This window comes from Salvelinus fontinalis, chromosome 9 (genome assembly GCF_029448725.1).
Source record: "Salvelinus fontinalis isolate EN_2023a chromosome 9, ASM2944872v1, whole genome shotgun sequence".
NCBI classification, from domain to species: domain Eukaryota; kingdom Metazoa; phylum Chordata; class Actinopteri; order Salmoniformes; family Salmonidae; genus Salvelinus; species Salvelinus fontinalis.
In genome coordinates this window covers 9,409,148-9,428,520 of record NC_074673.1, presented here as the reverse complement: position 1 = coordinate 9,428,520, position 19,373 = coordinate 9,409,148, and the positions used below count along the sequence as shown (strand labels likewise).

Genomic DNA, 19,373 nt, shown 5'->3' with positions numbered 1-19,373 from the left:
GAGGGCAGATTAGTAAAGAAGGATTAGGGTTTATCTAAATAGGATTAAACATTGCTGAGAATGAGTATTTAACTAACAGCTTCATCAAATGCACAGCAACACATCAGAGCCTGTATTCACAAAGCCTCTCAGAGGGAGCTAGTCTGAGCTCAGAAACCATGCTTCTGGTGGAATAGGGTGTCTGAATTCTTATCATATCTCAACAGCTGAGATGACAGATGTGGCTGTTTGAATAGAGAAGGCAATAGCAAACAGAAACCCACAAACCACTAATCAGACAAAATCCTCTCTGTTCGGGCGTGAGAAAGGGACTCCTTCTAGGTTAGCCACATAATATTTGGACAAGTAATCAACATTCAACAGTTTATCTGCATGTTGTTTATAACCTTTTTGTTACACTGTGACTGCCAGGATGAGAATATAAACAGTTTGATTAGACAAGAGGTCCACTACTCATTAGCATTTACAGTGAGCTCCCCCCAAAAAGTTACAGATGCACAAATGTCATGCCCCCAAGATATGCTAACCTCTCACAATTGCGATAACAGGGGAGATTAGCAATTTTTGCCTCTGTAATTTTCTCACTCATCATTATCCACGATTAATTTAGGACTATTTGTAATCATGGTAGCATCTACATTAATGTAGAAGTGTTGAGAAACATATTTTATACTTATTTCCAATAAAAGTGACTCCATAATGAAAATACATTATTTACCATTTCTATAGGGCACAAATTCATCTGAAACACAACCAAAACAAACAGCAAATGCATTCAACAAGTGTGTAGAGTCACAAGCTTGATGTAATCATTGTGTGCTAAGAATATGGGACCAAATAGTAAAATTGTACTACTTTAAAACACATATAAGTGAATTTGTCTTTTGGTCCCCTAAAACGGAGGGACTATGTAAAAATAAGTGTTGTAATTTCTAAATCAGGGGTGTCAAACTCATTCCACGGAGGGGAGAGTGTCTGCTGGTTTTTGTTTTTTCCTTTCAATTAAGAGCAAGACAACCAGGTGAGGGGAATTCCTTACTAATTAGTGACCTTAATTCATCCATCAAGTACAAGGTTGGAGCAAAACCCCTCAGACACTCAGCCCTCTGTGGAATGAGTTTGACGCATGTTCTAAACGATTCACCCAATATGGTTGAAAAAACCCTCCAATTATAGCTGACAGTCTGAACTTTAACCTCATAGTCATTGAATCATTTCACATCCAAAGTGCAGGAGTACAGAGCAAAACAACAACGCATGTGTCCCTGTCCCAGTACTGTTGGAGCTCACTGTATGTCGCTTTTTGTGCACTGTACCTCAGTCAACAATCCATGCTTACTCTTTCTCGAGTAAGAAAATAGAACATCTCTCTCCAGTGTCTTACCCCTACCCTTTCACATGTGGAAAATCGCATTATTTCACATGAAAGTTCACATGTGAAAATGTGTTTTTGGAACACTTCAAGGTGTAGTTTCATGTTGTCACATGCTATTACATTAACTTCACATGTGATCACATGAAAACGTGTTTTTTTAGGACACTTTACGTGTTAGCATGTGAAATTCACGTGTTTTTTTAGGACACTTTACGTGTTAGCATGTGAAATTCCCGTGTTTTTTCCGTAAGGGTACACTTGTTTTGGGGGGAAACGACATAGGAATATAGTTTCTCTACCTTGATATACATAACCTATATGTGCATTTTTCAAATAAATTCAGTTTGGACAATGTATTGGTCAAAATCTAGGCCTATAATATCCAGCTAAACAGATGGTTCTAGCCTCCCCAGTGAGAATACAGCCCACACAATGAGTAATGTAAAATAATCTTTCTGCTACTAAGCTGGTACACATGGGTAAACATGACACTTTAAGCACCCACGTTATTTAACATGTCCACACCATCCACATTAAGAGACTTAAAATTGACTTACTAATTAGTCAAAACTCCCCTTTCCCTGTTGACTTGGTCAGAGTTTCCTTCTTATCATCGTTATGGAGTAACCTCTTTAGCATCCAGTATGTAGCCACCAAAATAGAATTAGCTATTAGAAGGAACAAAATTGGTTTTGATATTGTCAGGGAACGAAATTGAAAATATTGGAGCCAGGACTGATAAGGGTAAGATGCTAAGCCACCAAAGTAGTTGGCACTCACGCTGTCATTGATGTGGATTTAGCGGTCACAGACCAATATTATGAGAGAGAGCGAGAGAAGGGAAAGAGAGAGAGAAAGAGTACAGAACATAACATGTTAGAGAGCGAGAGAGAGAGAGAGAGAGAGAGAGAGAGAGAGAGAGAGAGAGAGCAATCTCTACAATTTAAATTAGCAGTGGAAGGGCCACCCTTTGTAATCTACTTCTAAATTAGGTGCACATCTCCCCAAAGATGTACTTTGTATTGTAAAAACTAAAAATATCTCAGAGGCAGATTGGAAGTCAAGAGACGAACCATAGAAAGGTTCAATCCTCTGTCAAATTTAACCCAGTAACAGACCCATAGAAAGTAATGTACTAACCAACAGTCCAAATCTGATTATGTTTGCATCAAGTGTTATGGAAAGCAAGGCTATTTTAGTAATTGTACAACCAACACTCAGTTACAAACCAAAATGTAAAGTAATGATTGTAACATTTCATACATCACTACTTGTATATTGTCGCGTCCCAGATGTACCCCTATTCCCTATACAGTGCACTAGATTTGATGACATGTGGGACTCATCCTATGAGTGATATAGGCTTACTGGACAAAGACAATTCCCATTTACCATCAACCTCATCACTACCAGTTAATACTTTCAGCCAATGTGGCACCAGACGTATCTGACATCTGTCAATGTCATCTTCTTTACCCTGTGAGAGCAGCAATGGAGGTAGATAACGAGTCCATTTCCTAAAAGTCCTCTTTGTCTTAATAGAAAGGCAGTAATCTGATTCATACAACGGGTGGTTCTAATCCTGAATGCTGATTGGTTAAAACCGCATTCCAGACGGTGTCTATTCCACAAGTTACCACTGGCTAAATCTATGACATTAAAATGCCTATTTACTGCGCAATCCACTGTCTCCTCAGCCCAGCCAGGCAATTTATAAACTTGATCTCTTCTATAAAAAGCATATAGACATTATTTCAAATTTCTTTTAGACTAACATTTCGTTTTCAACAGTGGAGATTTGTATAAACGTTGCTGTCTGTCTCTCCGACATTTGCAACATTGAATCAATATTCAAATTTGATCTCCAGCTGTTCTGTTGTAATGAACGTGTTGGGAGTTGGGACGAAACAGACAGTCAAGAAGTGTTGCTCAGCCTGTCGAAATCATGAATCAGCTGGCATCAATTGAAAAAAGAAAAAAATGAAATGAAGTGCAGCTAGTTTGCAGTCTCTCCAGCTTCAGTTTGAAGTGATTGTGTTAGCTGTGTTGTTGGCTAGCTCCTCTGAACAACAGTGTCCTGACGAGAGAGCACATTTTCTATACCAGGATAAATGGCGCCTGATTAGCTCATTGTTATGGATGTATCTAAATAAATGTCACTAGAAAACTGCTTAAACACATGTAAATGCAGCTACTGTTGTTATTCTAGCTGCCCTGTTTGACGTGACTGTAAGTTAGCCATAGTTGGCTAGCTAGCAAGCAAGGGATAAGAACGTTGCCAGCCTCTATGGAAATGGCACACATAGAACAAACGACTGGGTACAGAACATAAAGACTGAATGACTGGGTCGCGTCCAAAGATACAGAACATAAAGACTGAATTACTGGGTCGCGTCTCTGGCAACCGAACCGATAGAACGAATGACCAGCCGTTTTGGGTAGCAACCCTAGATTTGTGTCGGGACTATATCTTGTGGAAGGATGAAATAGTATGAATAAATTAATCAAAATAACGTTTAATGAAACTATGTCAATCATTATTTGAATTTGTTGGTAACCCGTTGTATAAATGTGATAATGCCCCCAATGCCGGTGTTTGGAGGATATACTGTATTGGCACGGCTTAACGGCCCTCGACGATAATCCTCCAAACACCGGCTTCTCTGGCATTATCACTTTATTAGAATGAGACGTCTCGTTGGCAGAAAGACAACTTGGAGGGACTACCTCCATATGACTGAGGAAGTCACAGAAAACAGAATCACACTGATAAGACTGGGGGATGCAGCATACGCGCACACAAATGCATAACATCACATGACTTAGCAACAAATCTTCCTCGGGTATTCTGATTATGATGCATATTCCTCTATTAAGCCGTTTCATCAACAACAGCAAAACGGTTATCCATTAAGTCATCAGTCTTTTACCAGTAAATTGCAAATATCAATATCAAATAGCCTTGTTGTGATATTGAGAATTAAGGATATAAATTGCAATGGGACTTTGATATTGTAAAAATAGCTGATCTAAATAAAAATCTACTTCCCGACTGGAGGAAGATATTCAGCGTTTAATGTTCCACACCTCTGCAGGGGTGGTAGTCTGTATCATAGTGTAAAGGCCTCTGCAGGGGTATGGTAGTCTGTATCATCGTGTAAAGGTCTCTGCAGGGGTATGGTAGTCTGTATCATAGTGTAAAGGTCTCTGCAGGGGTATGGTAGTCTGTATCATAGTGTAAAGGCCTCTGCAGGGGTATGGTAGTCTGTATCATCGTGTAAAGGTCTCTGCAGGGGTATGGTAGTCTGTATCATAGTGTAAAGGTCTCTGCAGGGGTATGGTAGTCTGTATCATAGTGTAAAGGCCTCTGCAGGGGTATGGTAGTCTGTATCATCGTGTAAAGGTCTCTGCAGGGGTATGGTAGTCTGTATCATAGTGTAAAGGTCTCTGCAGGAGTATGGTAGTCTGTATCATCGTGTAAAGGTCTCTGCAGGGGTGGTAGTCTGTATCATAGTGTAAAGGTCTCTGCAGGGGTATGGTAGTCTGTATCATAGTGTAAAGGTCTCTGCAGGGGTGGTAGTCTGTATCATAGTGTAAAGGTCTCTGCAGGGGTGGTAGTCTGTATCATAGTGTAAAGGTCTCTGCAGGGGTATGGTAGTCTGTATCATAGTGTAAAGGTCTCTGCAGGGGTATGGTAGTCTGTATCATAGTGTAAAGGTCTCTGCAGGGGTGGTAGTCTGTATCATAGTGTAAAGGTCTCTGCAGGGGTATGGTAGTCTGTATCATAGTGTAAAGGTCTCTGCAGGGGTATGGTAGTCTGTATCATAGTGTAAAGGTCTCTGCAGGGGTATGGTAGTCTGTATCATAGTGTAAAGGTCTCTGCAGGGGTATGGTAGTCTGTATCATCGTGTAAAGGTCTCTGCAGGGGTATGGTAGTCTGTATCATAGTGTAAAGGTCTCTGCAGGGGTATGGTAGTCTGTATCATAGTATAAAGGTCTCTGCAGGGGTATGGTAGTCTGTATCATCGTGTAAAGGTCTCAGCAGGGGTATGGTAGTCTGTATCATAGTGTAAAGGTCTCTGCAGGGGTGGTAGTCTGTATCATCGTGTAAAGGTCTCTGCAGGGGTATGGTAGTCTGTATCATCGTGTAAAGGTCTCTGCAGGGGTATGGTAGTCTGTATCATAGTGTAAAGGTCTCTGCAGGGGTATGGTAGTCTGTATCATAGTGTAAAGGTCTCTGCAGGGGTATGGTAGTCTGTATCATAGTGTAAAGGTCTCTGCAGGGGTGGTAGTCTGTATCATAGTGTAAAGGTCTCTGCAGGGGTGGTAGTCTGTATCATAGTGTAAAGGTCTCTGCAGGGGTGGTAGTCTGTATCATAGTGTAAAGGTCTCTGCAGGGGTGGTAGTCTGTATCATAGTGTAAAGGTCTCTGCAGGGGTATGGTAGTCTGTATCATAGTGTAAAGGTCTCTGCAGGGGTATGGTAGTCTGTATCATAGTGTAAAGGTCTCTGCAGGGGTATGGTAGTCTGTATCATAGTGTAAAGGTCTCTGCAGGGGTGGTAGTCTGTATCATAGTGTAAAGGTCTCTGCAGGGGTGGTAGTCTGTATCATAGTGTAAAGGTCTCTGCAGGGGTATGGTAGTCTGTATCATCGTGTAAAGGTCTCTGCAGGGGTATGGTAGTCTGTAGCATAGTGTAAAGGCCTCTGCAGGGGTATGGTAGTCTGTATCATCGTGTAAAGGTCTCTGCAGGGGTATGGTAGTCTGTATCATAGTGTAAAGGTCTCTGCAGGGGTATGGTAGTCTGTATCATAGTGTAAAGGTCTCTGCAGGGGTATGGTAGTCTGTATCATAGTGTAAAGGTCTCTGCAGGGGTATGGTAGTCTGTATCATAGTGTAAAGGTCTCTGCAGGGGTATGGTAGTCTGTATCATAGTGTAAAGGTCTCTGCAGGGGTGGTAGTCTGTATCATAGTGTAAAGGTCTCTGCAGGGGTGGTAGTCTGTATCATAGTGTAAAGGTCTCTGCAGGGGTGGTAGTCTGTATCATAGTGTAAAGGTCTCTGCAGGGGTATGGTAGTCTGTATCATAGTGTAAAGGTCTCTGCAGGGGTATGGTAGTCTGTATCATAGTGTAAAGGTCTCTGCAGGGGTATGGTAGTCTGTATCATAGTGTAAAGGTCTCTGCAGGGGTGGTAGTCTGTATCATAGTGTAAAGGTCTCTGCAGGGGTGGTAGTCTGTATCATAGTGTAAAGGTCTCTGCAGGGGCGTGGTAGTCTGTATCATCGTGTAAAGGTCTCTGCAGGGGTATGGTAGTCTGTAGCATAGTGTAAAGGCCTCTGCAGGGGTGGTAGTCTGTATCATAGTGTAAAGGTCTCTGCAGGGGTATGGTAGTCTGTATCATAGTGTAAAGGTCTCTGCAGGGGTATGGTAGTCTGTATCATAGTGTAAAGGTCTCTGCAGGGGTATGGTAGTCTGTATCATAGTGTAAAGGTCTCTGCAGGGGTATGGTAGTCTGTATCATCGTGTAAAGGTCTCTGCAGGGGTATGGTCGTCTGTATCATAGTGTAAAGGTCTCTGCAGGGGTATGGTAGTCTGTATCATAGTGTAAAGGTCTCTGCAGGGGTGGTAGTCTGTATCATAGGTTTAAAGGTCTCTGCAGGGGTGGTAGTCTGTATCATCGTGTAAAGGTCTCTGCAGGGGTATGGTAGTCTGTATCATCGTGTAAAGGTCTCTGCAGGGGTATGGTAGTCTGTAGCATAGTGTAAAGGTCTCTGCAGGGGTATGGTAGTCTGTATCATCGTGTAAAGGTCTCTGCAGGGGTATGGTAGTCTGTAGCATAGTGTAAAGGTCTCTGTAGGGGTATGGTAGTCTGTATCATAGTGTAAAGGTCTCTGCAGGGGTATGGTAGTCTGTATCATCGTGTAAAGGTCTCTGCAGGGGTATGGTAGTCTGTATCATAGTGTAAAGGTCTCTGCAGGGGTATGGTAGCCTGTATCATAGTGTAAAGGTCTCTGCAGGGGTATGGTAGTCTGTATCATAGTGTAAAGGTCTCTGCAAGGGTATGGTAGTCTGTATCATAGTGTAAAGGTCTCTGCAGGGGTATGGTAGTCTGTATCATAGTGTAAAGGTCTCTGCAGGGGTATGGTAGTCTGTATCATCGTGTAAAGGTCTCTGCAGGGGTATGGTAGTCTGTATCATAGTGTAAAGTTCTCTGCAGGGGTGGTAGTCTGTATCATCGTGTAAAGGTCTCTGCAGGGGTATGGTAGTCTGTATCATCGTGTAAAGGTCTCTGCAGGGGTGGTAGTCTGTATCATAGTGTAAAGGTCTCTGCAGGAGTATGGTAGTCTGTATCATAGTGTAAAGGCCTCTGCAGGGGTATGGTAGTCTGTATCATCGTGTAAAGGTCTCTGCATGGGTATGGTAATCTATATCACCGTGTAAAGGTCTCTGCAGGGGTATGGTAGTCTGTATCATAGTGTAAAGGTCTCTGCAGGGGTATGGTAGTCTGTATCATAGTATAAAGGTCTCTGCAGGGGTATGGTAGTCTGTATCATAGTGTAAAGGTCTCTGCAGGGGTATGGTAGTCTGTATCATAGTGTAAAGGTCTCTGCAGGGGTATGGTAGTCTGTATCATAGTGTAAAGGTCTCTGCAGGGGTGGTAGTCTGTATCATAGTGTAAAGGTCTCTGCAGGGGTGGTAGTCTGTATCATAGTGTAAAGGTCTCTGCAGGGGTGGTAGTCTGTATCATAGTGTAAAGGTCTCTGCAGGGGTATGGTAGTCTGTATCATAGTGTAAAGGTCTCTGCAGGGGTATGGTAGTCTGTATCATAGTTTAAAGGTCTCTGCAGGGGTATGGTAGTCTGTATCATCGTGTAAAGGCCTCTGCAGGGGTATGGTAGTCTGTATCATAGTGTAAAGGTCTCTGCAGGGGTATGGTAGTCTGTATCATAGTGTAAAGGTCTCTGCAGGGGTATGGTAGTCTGTATCATCGTGTAAAGGTCTCTGCAGGGGTGGTAGTCTGTATCATCGTGTAAAGGTCTCTGCAGGGGTATGGTAGTCTGTATCATAGTGTAAAGGTCTCTGCAGGGGTATGGTAGTCTGTATCATAGTGTAAAGGCCTCTGCAGGGGTATGGTAGTCTGTATCATAGTGTAAAGGTCTCTGCAGGGGTATGGTAGTCTGTATCATAGTGTAAAGGTCTCTGCAGGGGTATGGTAGTCTGTATCATAGTGTAGATATAGATGGTGTGGACACAAATTATGGAATGCAGGGCTTCACAGCTCGATGAGTCACACGTGCACTACACACGCACGCGCACACACACATCATACCGAAGTACACACTACAGAAAAACACACTAAATGCATCCGTTTAACTCTTCAAGTTGAGTGCCTTGATAACAGTCCTTAAAGGTCCAGTGCAGTCAAAAACTAGATGTTTCTGTATTATATATATATTTTCACACTATGAGATACTATGAGATATTCACAATACTGTGAAATTGTGACAATTATGATAATTCCTTTTTAGTGTAAGAGCTGTTTGAAAAGTCCTCCTGAAACTGAAAGTTTTGCACTGCTTGGTGACATTACCAGGCAGTAAATTAGTTAATAGACAAATAAGAAAGAGAGTTTCAAACCTCTCTGCCAATAACAGATAGTTTTCAGTTTTCCCCTCCCCACAAACTTAGCAAAATTCTTGCTTGAGAAATTGCTCTTTGCTAAAAATGCAATTTTTGAAAGAATTTTTATGTAAAACAATCACAGTATGGTACTCAATTGTTACCCAGAAATGATTGGATATTGAGATAAAAACGGTTGCATTGGACCTTAAAAAATAACTAGCCCTTCTAAGTCCCAGCAACAATAACTAGCCCTTCTAAGTCCCAGCAACAATAACTAGCCCTTCTAAGTCCCAGCAACAAACTCAAGCATTTGAAGTCATTGGAAACTGGTAGGCACTAGGCAACACAACAATGGCACCAGAAATAGAATCTGAATTCAAGCCGCAAACCAGGTGGAGGGTGGAGGAGAACCGTGAGAGACAGAGGGTGGAGGAGAACCGTGAGAGACAGAGGGTGGAGGAGAACCCTGGGAGAGACAGAGGGTGGAGTAGAACCGTGAGAGACAGAGGGTGGAGTAGAACCGTGAGAGACAGAGGGTGGAGGAGAACCGTGAGAGACAGAGGGTGGAGGAGAACCGTGGGAGACAGAGGGTGGAGGAGAACCCTGGGAGAGACAGAGGGTGGAGGAGAACCGTGAGAGACAGAGGATGGAGGAGAACCCTGGGAGAGACAGAGGGTGGAGGAGAACCCTGGGAGAGACAGAGGGTGGAGGAGAACCGTGGGAGAGACAGAGGGTGGAGGAGAACCGTGGGAGACAGAGGGTGGAGGAGAACCCTGAGAGACAGAGGGTGGAGGAGAACCCTGAGAGACAGAGGGTGAAGGAGAACCCGGAGAGACAGAGGGTGGAGGAGAACCGTGAGAAACAGAGGGTGGAGGAGAACCGTGAGAAACAGAGGGTGGAGGAGAACCCTGGGAGACAGAGGGTGGAGGAGAACCGTGAGACAGAGGATGGAGGAGAACCCTGGGAGACAGAGGGTGGAGGAGAACCCTGAGAGGCAGAAGGTGGAGGAGAACCCTGAGAGACAGAGGGTGGAGGAGAACCCTGGGAGAGACAGAGGGTGGAGGAGAACCCTGGGAGAGACAGAGGGTGGAGGAGAACCGTGAGAGACAGAGAATGGAGGAGAACCGTGAGAGACAGATAGTGGAGGAGAACCGTGAGAGACAGAGGGTTGAGGAGAACCGTGAGAGACAGAGGGTGGAGGAGAACCGTGGGAGACAGAGGGTGGAGGAGAACCCTGGGAGAGACAGAGGGTGGAGGAGAACCGTGAGAGACAGAGGGTGGAGGAGAACCGTGAGAGACAGAGGGTGGAGTAGAACCGTGAGAGACAGAGGGTGGAGGAGAACCGTGAGAGAGAGAGGGTGGAGTAGAACCGTGAGAGACAGAGGGTGGAGGAGAACCGTGAGAGACAGAGGGTTGAGGAGAACCGTGAGAGACAGAGGGTTGAGGAGAACCGTGAGAGACAGAGGGTGGAGGAGAACCGTGAGAGACAGAGGGGGGAGGAGAACCGTGAGAGACAGAGGGTGGAGGAGAACCGTGAGAGACAGAGGGTGGAGGAGAACCCTGAGAGACAGAGGGTGGAGGAGAACCCTGAGAGACAGAGGGTGGAGGAGAACCCTGAGAGACAGAGGGTGGAGGAGAACCCTGAGAGACAGAGGGTGGAGGAGACCCTGGGAGAGGCAGAGGGTGGAGGAGAACCCTGAGAGACAGAGGGTGGAGGAGACCCTGGGAGAGACAGAGGGTGGAGGAGAACCCTGAGAGACAGAGGGTGGAGGAGAACCGTGGGAGACAGAGAATAACAAGCCTGTGGCACATACAGATATTGGCAGTAGGGACTATAGATACAGATATTGGCAGTAGGGACTATAGATACAGATATTGGCAGTAGGGACTATAGATACAGATATTGGCAGTAGGGACTATAGATACAGATATTGGCAGTAGGGACAATAGATACAGATATTGGCAGTAGGGACTGTAGATACAGATATTGGCAGTAGGGACTATAGATACAGATATTGGCAGTAGGGACAATAGATACAGATATTGGCAGTAGGGACAATAGATACAGATATTGGCAGTAGGGACAATAGATACAGATATTGTCAGTAGGGACTATAGATACAGATATTGGCAGTAGGGACAATAGATACAGATATTTTCAGTAGGGACTATAGATACAGATATTGGCAGTAGGGACAATAGATACAGATATTGGCAGTAGGGTATATAGATACAGATATTGGCAGTAGGGACAATAGAAAAAGATATTGGCAGTAGGGACTATAGATACAGCTACTGGCAGTAGGGACTATAGATACAGATATTGGCAGTACGGTATATAGATACAGATATTGGCAGTAGGGACTATAGATACAGATATTGGCAGTAGGGACTATAGATACAGATATTGGCAGTAGGGACAATAGATACAGCTACTGGCAGTAGGGACTATAGATACAGCAACTGGCAGTAGGGACTATAGATACAGCAACTGGCAGTAGGGACTATAGATACAGCAACTGGCAGTAGGGACTATAGATACATATATTGGCAGTAGGGACTATACAGATACAAATAAGGCACTGGGAACTGACTGAGTGTAACGATGTTCGTCTGAGGAAGAAAGATTAGACCAAAGCGCAGCGTGGTACGTGTTCATGATGTTTATTATCACATGAACACTGAAACAAAAACAAAAGTGGAACAAAACGCAACAGTTCTGTCAGGTACTCACACAAAACTGAAAACAACTACCAACAAAACCAACATGGAAAATGGCAACCTAAATAGGCTCCCCAATCAGAGACAACGAGAAACAGCTGTCTCTGATTGGGAACCAACTCAGGCCACCATAAACCTACAAACCCCTAGACCATACAAAATCCCCATAGATAAACAAAAACCCTAGACAAGAAAAAAACCTAGACAATACAATAACTAAACAAACCACCCTTGTCACACCCTGACCTAACCAAAAAATAAAGAAAACAAATATAACTAAAGTCAGGACGTGACACTGAGGGTCCCTTTTCAACCCCTCTAGGGTTGAACAGAGGCCCAGTGGCCCAGTGGGACCAACCCTTCTGAGACAGGAGAGTGAAGAATAACCCACAAACAGAGATAATGACAGGCCTGCAGCACAGACAGATATTGGCAGGGGGGGAGGGACTATACACATTCAGAGATAAGCCAGAGCACAGAGCACAGAGATGGCAGAAGAGACTGAGGGTCTTTCTCTTGCTCTGAATTGAACAGAGGAGGGGTCTGTGTCTGAGCAAACAGAGAAGAAGAAGAAGAAGACGTCATGTCTCTGTGTGTCTCACAGCGAGACAGCTAGCCGTACCATTAGTGATCCTCTCTCTATTGATCGAGACTTTTGTTCAATAGCTGGACAATCTAAAGAGATCATCGAGACAAGAGCATCAATCTAAAGAGACCATCGATACAAGAGCATCAATCTAAAGAGACCATCGAGACAAGAGCATCAATCTAAAGAGACCATCGATACAAGAGCATCAATCTAAAGAGACCATTGATATAAGAGCATCAATCTAAGGAGATCATCGATATAAGAGCATCAATCTAAGGAGATCATCGAGACAAGAGCATCAATCTAAAGAGACCATCGAGACAAGAGCATCAATCTAAAGAGACCATCGAGACAAGAGCATCAATCTAAAGAGACCATCGAGACAAGAGCATCAATCTAAAGAGACCATCGATACAAGAGCATCAATCTAAAGACCATTGATATAAGAGCATCAATCTAAGGAGATCATCGAGACAAGAGCATCAATCTAAAGAGACCATCGAGACAAGAGCATCAATCTAAGGAGACCATCGAGACAAGAACATCAATCTAAAGAGACCATCGAGACAAGAGCATCAATCTAAAGAGACCATCAAGACAAGAGCATCAATCTAAAGAGACCTTGGAGACAAGAGCATCAATCTAAAGAGACCATTGAGACAAGAGCATCAATCTAAAAAGACCATCGATACAAGAGCATCATTCTAAAGAAACCATCGATACAAGAGCATCAATCTAAGGAGACCATCGAGACAAGAGCATCAATCTAAGGAGACCATCGAGACAAGAGCATCAACCTAAGGAGACCATCGAGACAAGAGCATCAATCTAAAGAGATCATCAAGACAAGAGCATCAATCTAAAGAGACCATTGAGACAAGAGCATCAATCTAAGGAGACCATCGAGACAAGAGCATCAACCTAAGGAGACCATCGAGACAAGAGCATCAATCTAAAGAGATCATCAAGACAAGAGCATCAATCTAAAGAGACCATTGAGACAAGAGCATCAATCTAAGGAGACCATCGAGACAAGAGCATCAATCTAAGGAGACCATCAAGACAAGAGCATCAATCTAAGGAGACCATCAAGACAAGAGCATCAATCTAAAGAGACCATCGATACAAGAGCATCAATCTAAGGAGACCATCAAGACAAGAGCATCAATCTAAAGAGACCATCGAGACAAGAGCATCAACCTAAGGAGACCATCGAGACAAGAGCATCAATCTAAAGAGATCATCAAGACAAGAGCATCAATCTAAAGAGATCCGAGAGTTCACTCCACCACCATGAATTTAGCCTTATTAAGGCTCTCACAAATCACACCGAATGTGGATATAGCGTTCGTCTGCCTTCGTTCTGCACGCGGTGTTCAGCACGATCGTTCAGCACGCTGTGTTCAGCACGATCGTTCAGCACAATTAGAGACCTCCCTTGAGTAAGTGTGTTCATTCTCAATAACAACAAATCTGGAGACGTCTTTCTTCTTGAATGGCCAACATTTACTTCCATGTGACCAAACAAACATTGCCTAACAATTTACCCCCTCTGATGCCAAATGCCAGGCGTGCCAGCCACTTGGAGTCCCAGAGTACCTTCATTATCAAACCCAAATCTCCAGACTGGCTATCTTAGCTGTCTCTCAGCTAATGCATTGACTCTCTGCCAAAGAGCTTTGGAAAATTTGGATTTGGGAAGGAACATCTTGGGACAAATCTAATCTCACAGAAAGTCCTTAGAGAGTACCTTGATCTTAAATGGCAGCCGTCCAGGACCTCAACTTTCCTGCTTTGGAAATCACTGATTAAGAACTAAGAGGGTTAGTCAGTTTGTTAGGAATCTGTACCAATTCAGTAATATTACACCAACAACATGTCTCTAGTGAGTATCATTACATAAAGTCAACTGTGCTGGGCTGTGGACCTGAAAGAGTCCAACAAAAAACAGCAACACTCCAACTATATCAGTCTGAAAATACACTTACGGTCCATGTTTTGATGACTCTGCCATTGTGTGGTTGGTTGGACCATTGTAACACTCGTCGTTAGGTGGAAGAGAGGAGGACCAAGGCGCAGCGTGGTAAATGTTCATGATGCTGAATTTTAATGATGATCCAACAAAACAGAACACTGACAAAATACAAAACGACGTGAACAGACCTGAACTTGAGAACACATAAAACATGAACGCACGAACAGGAACAAACGAACGAAACAGTACCGTGTGGCGAACAAACACAGACATGGCAACAATGACCCACAAACAAACAGTGAAAACAGTCAACCTTAATATGGTTCCCAATCAGAGACAATGACAAACACCTGCCCCTGATTGAGAACCATATTAGGCCAAACAAATGAACCCAACATAGAAACACATAACATAGAATGCCCACCCAGCTCACGTCCTGACCAACTAAACAATACTGAACAAAGGAAATAAGGTCAGGAACGTGACAACCATGTAGCAGGGCCAAGATCTATGGTGTAGCCAATGTGTGTGGTCTCTTCGTAGCCAATGTGTGTGGTCTCTTCGTAGCCAATGAGTGTGGTCTCTTCGTAGCCAATGTGTGTGGTCTCTTCGTAGCCAATGTGTGTGGTCTCTTCGTAGCCAATGAGTGTGGTCTCTTCGTAGCCAATGAGTGTGGTCTCTTCGTAGCCAATGAGTGTGGTCTCTTCGTAGCCAATGAGTGTGGTCCCTTCATAGCCAATGAGTGTGGTCTCTTCGTAGCCAATGAGTGTGGTCCCTTCGTAGCCAATGTGTGTGGTCTCTTCATAGCCAATGAGTGTGGTCTCTTCATAGCCAATGTGTGTGGTCTCTTCGTAGCCAATGACTGTGGTCTCTTCGTAGCCAATGACTGTGGTCTCTTCGTAACCAATGAGTGTGGTCCCTTCGTAGCCAATGTGTGTGGTCTCTTCATAGCCAATGAGTGTGGTCTCTTCATAGCCAATGTGTGTGGTCTCTTCGTAGCCAATGTGTGTGGTCTCTTCGTAGCCAATGTGTGTGGTCTCTTCGTAGCCAATGTGTGTGGTCTCTTCGTAGCCAATGTGTGTGGTCTCTTCGTAGCCAATGAGTGTGGTCTCTTCATAGCCAATGTGTGTGGTCTCTTCGTAGCCAATGAGTGTGGTCTCTTCGTAGCCAATGTGTGTGGTCTCTTCGTAGCCAATGAGTGTGGTCTCTTCGTAGCCAATGAGTGTGGTCTCTTCGTAGCCAATGTGTGTGGTCTCTTCGTAGCCAATGTGTGTGGTCTCTTCGTAGCCAATGTGTGTGGTCTCTTCGTAGCCAATGTGTGTGGTCTCTTCGTAGCCAATGAGTGTGGTCTCTTCGTAGCCAATGAGTGTGGTCTCTTCGTAGCCAATGAGTGTAGTCCCTTCATAGCCAATGACTGTGGTCTCTTCGTAGCCAATGAGTGTGGTCCCTTCGTAGCAGTGTGGTATCTTCTACTCAACAGGTTGACAGAAACCATGCCACAGGCATAGATGTGATGTACCAAACACTTCTGCTTCTGCACGTCCCAAACACTTCTGCTTTTGCACATACCAAACACCAGTCACTTCTGCTTCTGCACGTACCAAACACCAGTCACTTCTGCTTCTGCACGTACCAAACACCAGTCACTTCTGCTTTTGCACATACCAAACACCAGTCACTTCTGCTTCTGCACGTACCAAACACCAGTCACTTCTGCTTCTGCACATACCAAACACCAGTCACTTCTGCTTCTGCACGCACCAAACACCAAACACTTCTGCTTCTGCACATACCAAACACTTCTGCTTCTGCACGTACCAAACACCAGTCACTTCTGCTTCTGCAAGTACCAAACACCAGTCACTTCTGCTTCTGCAAGTACCAAACACTTCTGCTTCTGCACGTACCAAACACTTCTACTTCTGCGTGGGTTTCATCCCTATAATTCATCATGAAAATCAGACCCTACTGCCAATGAAAGAGAGAGGTGTTTCTGTTGTCCCATCTCTGTGAAAACGGATAGGGTGCCGATGCACACAGGATTTGGGTTTTTTCTTCCTAGCCAACTTTTTTATTTATTGAATTCAAAATTAGCCAGCCCTGGCATTTCGGGTTGCTGAGCCTTTCTCACGGGATGTCCTATCTGACCATATCTCTGGGTTCAGTTGAATCACAGTAACACTGACAGAGGACACCTCAAACCCAATGACCGCTCCAATCCCACTGAGGTTGCCAATTTGAAATGCATGATAGGACACACAGCGCTGCCTGGGCCGAGCCAGCCATGTCTTGGAGGGCCAGTGACTGTTATTTAAAGTGTTCCTCATCTAGCCTGGCTGACAGACTGCTCGGGCTGACCCTGTTCCAAAGCACTGAGGGAAGAACTTATGTAAAATATCCAAACTTCATCTCCATCCAGCTCTGCCTGGCAATGTAAAGCCCAAGATGCAGACATGGGCTGGGTTCAAGGAGTAATTGATTTATTTCAAATGTTTTTGAGAGTTTTATTGAGACTGCCTGGAGCGCTGGATGGGCGTGGTTTGTACTCGTGGAACTATTACATTGGTTCCATAGTGCCAAGAAAGCTCAATCGAGTAGCTGAATTATCTGAAAGAAAACAACTACTATTTGAACCCAGGTCTGCTATGGTATACAACAGCAGCATGAGCCAGGAGGAGCCTTACTTCGCAGGTCATAGGACAGCTGGAGATGCATTAGTAGTCCAGTTAATACAATTCAGCCCCTACAAAACAAGCCAATGTATCTGCTACAGGTTCAATGTTGACACACTGCCCAGGTCCTTCAGTTGTCAGTCTTTCAGTTATCTCAGATGTCAGTCGTTCAGTTATCTCAGATGTCAGTCTTTCAGTTATCTCAGATGTCAGTCTTTCAGTTACCTCAGATGTCAGTCTTTCAGTTACCTCAGATGTCAGTCTTTCAGTTACCTCAGATGTCAGTCTTTCAGTTACCTCAGATGTCAGTCTTTCAGTTACCTCAGATGTCAGTCTTTCAGTTACCTCAGATGTCAGTCTTTCAGTTATCTCAGATGTCAGTCTTTCAGTTCTTTCAGATGTAACAAATACTGTACGAACGCTAAGTTAGCTAATAGACAGCTAAGCACTGCCACTGTTGACTGGAGAAGGCTTCACTACAGCTACTGTGTAACAGTGTTGCTATGGGTTGCAGTAACGACTTTGATCTTGGATGCACCTGTACACGTCATGCAGAAAGACATTCTAGCTGCAATTAACTAAAGCAGGAATTCAGAATTATAATTATTTTATAGTCCAGCGTGTCCAGTTATAATGTATCGTTTATAACGCATACAGTACACCTCCAGTAGCTAGAAAACCGAGAAAAGCCAGGCAGGACGCGCCCATGGTACCTTTGCTGACAACCTGTCTGACATTATAGCGGAATGAGGTGGTTTCCCAGCGACCTATATCTCCTGCCGTACGCAATGAATAATCATGAAACCCATATTCATCTTGCAGGGATTGGACTGTTGGAAGTGGGTAGTCGGCTGTTATGTTAGCTTCATAAATTATCCGGAAAGGACAAGCAAATAGCCCCTAGATTAACCACCTATAACCACACCTGACGGTATCGATATTATGCCACCGGTAGGCAATTTTATACGTTCAAGGATTTATGAATGACATAATTAATTAAGCACACAGGTGTTTAATCATCCGTAATGTGGATCAAATACAATCACACTATCCCTCCCCTCAAAAACCATGCAGCCAGCGCGCTGTCTGTCTGTTGAAGAAAAACATTTCACCCAGAATGACGTTTTCAATCTACGTGAAAACAGCATCCCTTGAAGATCATCTCTAAAATGTCAGTTTTGCAGTTGGGCAGAATAGAACGAGATGTTGCACAAACTTGTCAAAATTGTCTACGATTCTGCATTGCGGTAGGTTCCATCACTACATTCCCATCTCAATCACTGGAAACAGCACTGATTCCCTCGCTTTTGCCCATTGCTGCATAGACCCGGATTTTCTAGAAATAATACAATAATACATAGAATCAATGAAGCTGTTCATCTTCTTACCAGCAATAGCAGACGATCTGTCCGTCCGATTAACCTTCAAGACTCACACCTGGATCAACAGCACTGCATCGCCGGGCGCTCAGGAGCTCAGAGCCGGGGAGAAACTGACAGGCAGCCGAGTCTCTGCCGCGTCCTCTTCGATTGGATGGAGGGCTATGACATTAGGACATGGGGGGCGGGACGGGGTTGCGCTATTTCATTGGGCGACCAGAGAAGCAATCCAGTCCAAAATGTGTCCGTTTCATAACAAACGACGTGGCGGACTCATAGCTGAGTGTTGTTTTAGTTATTCTGCACTGTGATCATCATATCTTTTAGTTTCAGCATTATCTGTCGTCTAGGTTAGAGGATAGCAACACTTCAATGAGAAAGTGTTGTGTAGGCTATGCATTAGCCTATTATATTTGAGAATGGCGTTGCCTGAAGCAGTCTACCTGATTGAAGAGAAGAGATGGACGTGCTATGGCTCCGCTACAGCATTATGCTCTCAGATAAAGTGAATCGCCTTGTGTCGCATTTAAAACCACTGGGAACTCGGAACTCGGGGACTGGTAACTCGGGGAATCTCAAACTTCCGACGTCATTGCGTTCAAAACAACTGCGACCTCTGAAAAAAAATCGAATCAAATGTTATTGGTCACATATAAGTGTTTAGCAGATGCCATTTCAAGTGTAGCAAAATGTTTGTCCTTCTAGTTCGACAGTGCAGCAATATCTAACAAGTAATGTCTAACAATTTCACAACAAATACCTAATACACACAAATCTAAGTAAAGGAATGGAATAAAAAACATATATATATATATATATATATATATATTTATATGGATGAACAATTTAGAGCATAGGCTAAGATGCAAAAGATAGTATAGAACAGAATACAGTGTACATTATACATATGAGATGAGTAATGCAAGATATATAAACATTATTAAAGTGACTAGTGTTCCATTTATTAAAGTGGCCAATGATTTCAAGTCTGTATGTAGGCAGCAGCCTCTCTGTGCTAGTGATTCCAAATCTGAATTCCAA

General features: G+C 43.9%; 1 protein-coding gene across 2 annotated transcripts in view; it reads right to left on the bottom strand.

The window, feature by feature from the left end:
- LOC129862033 (contactin-1a-like) overlaps nt 1-18,810 on the bottom strand; it is a 164,626-nt gene extending 145,816 nt beyond the window's left edge. Inside the window, exon 1 of one of the 2 annotated variants that reach the window (XM_055933348.1) lies at nt 18,342-18,810. The gene's annotated coding sequence lies outside the window, so the exon portion shown is untranslated. The remainder of the gene's footprint in view (nt 1-18,341) is intronic. The other variant, XM_055933345.1, reaches the window with a different exon arrangement.
- Nucleotides 18,811-19,373: the final 563 nt, after the last annotated feature.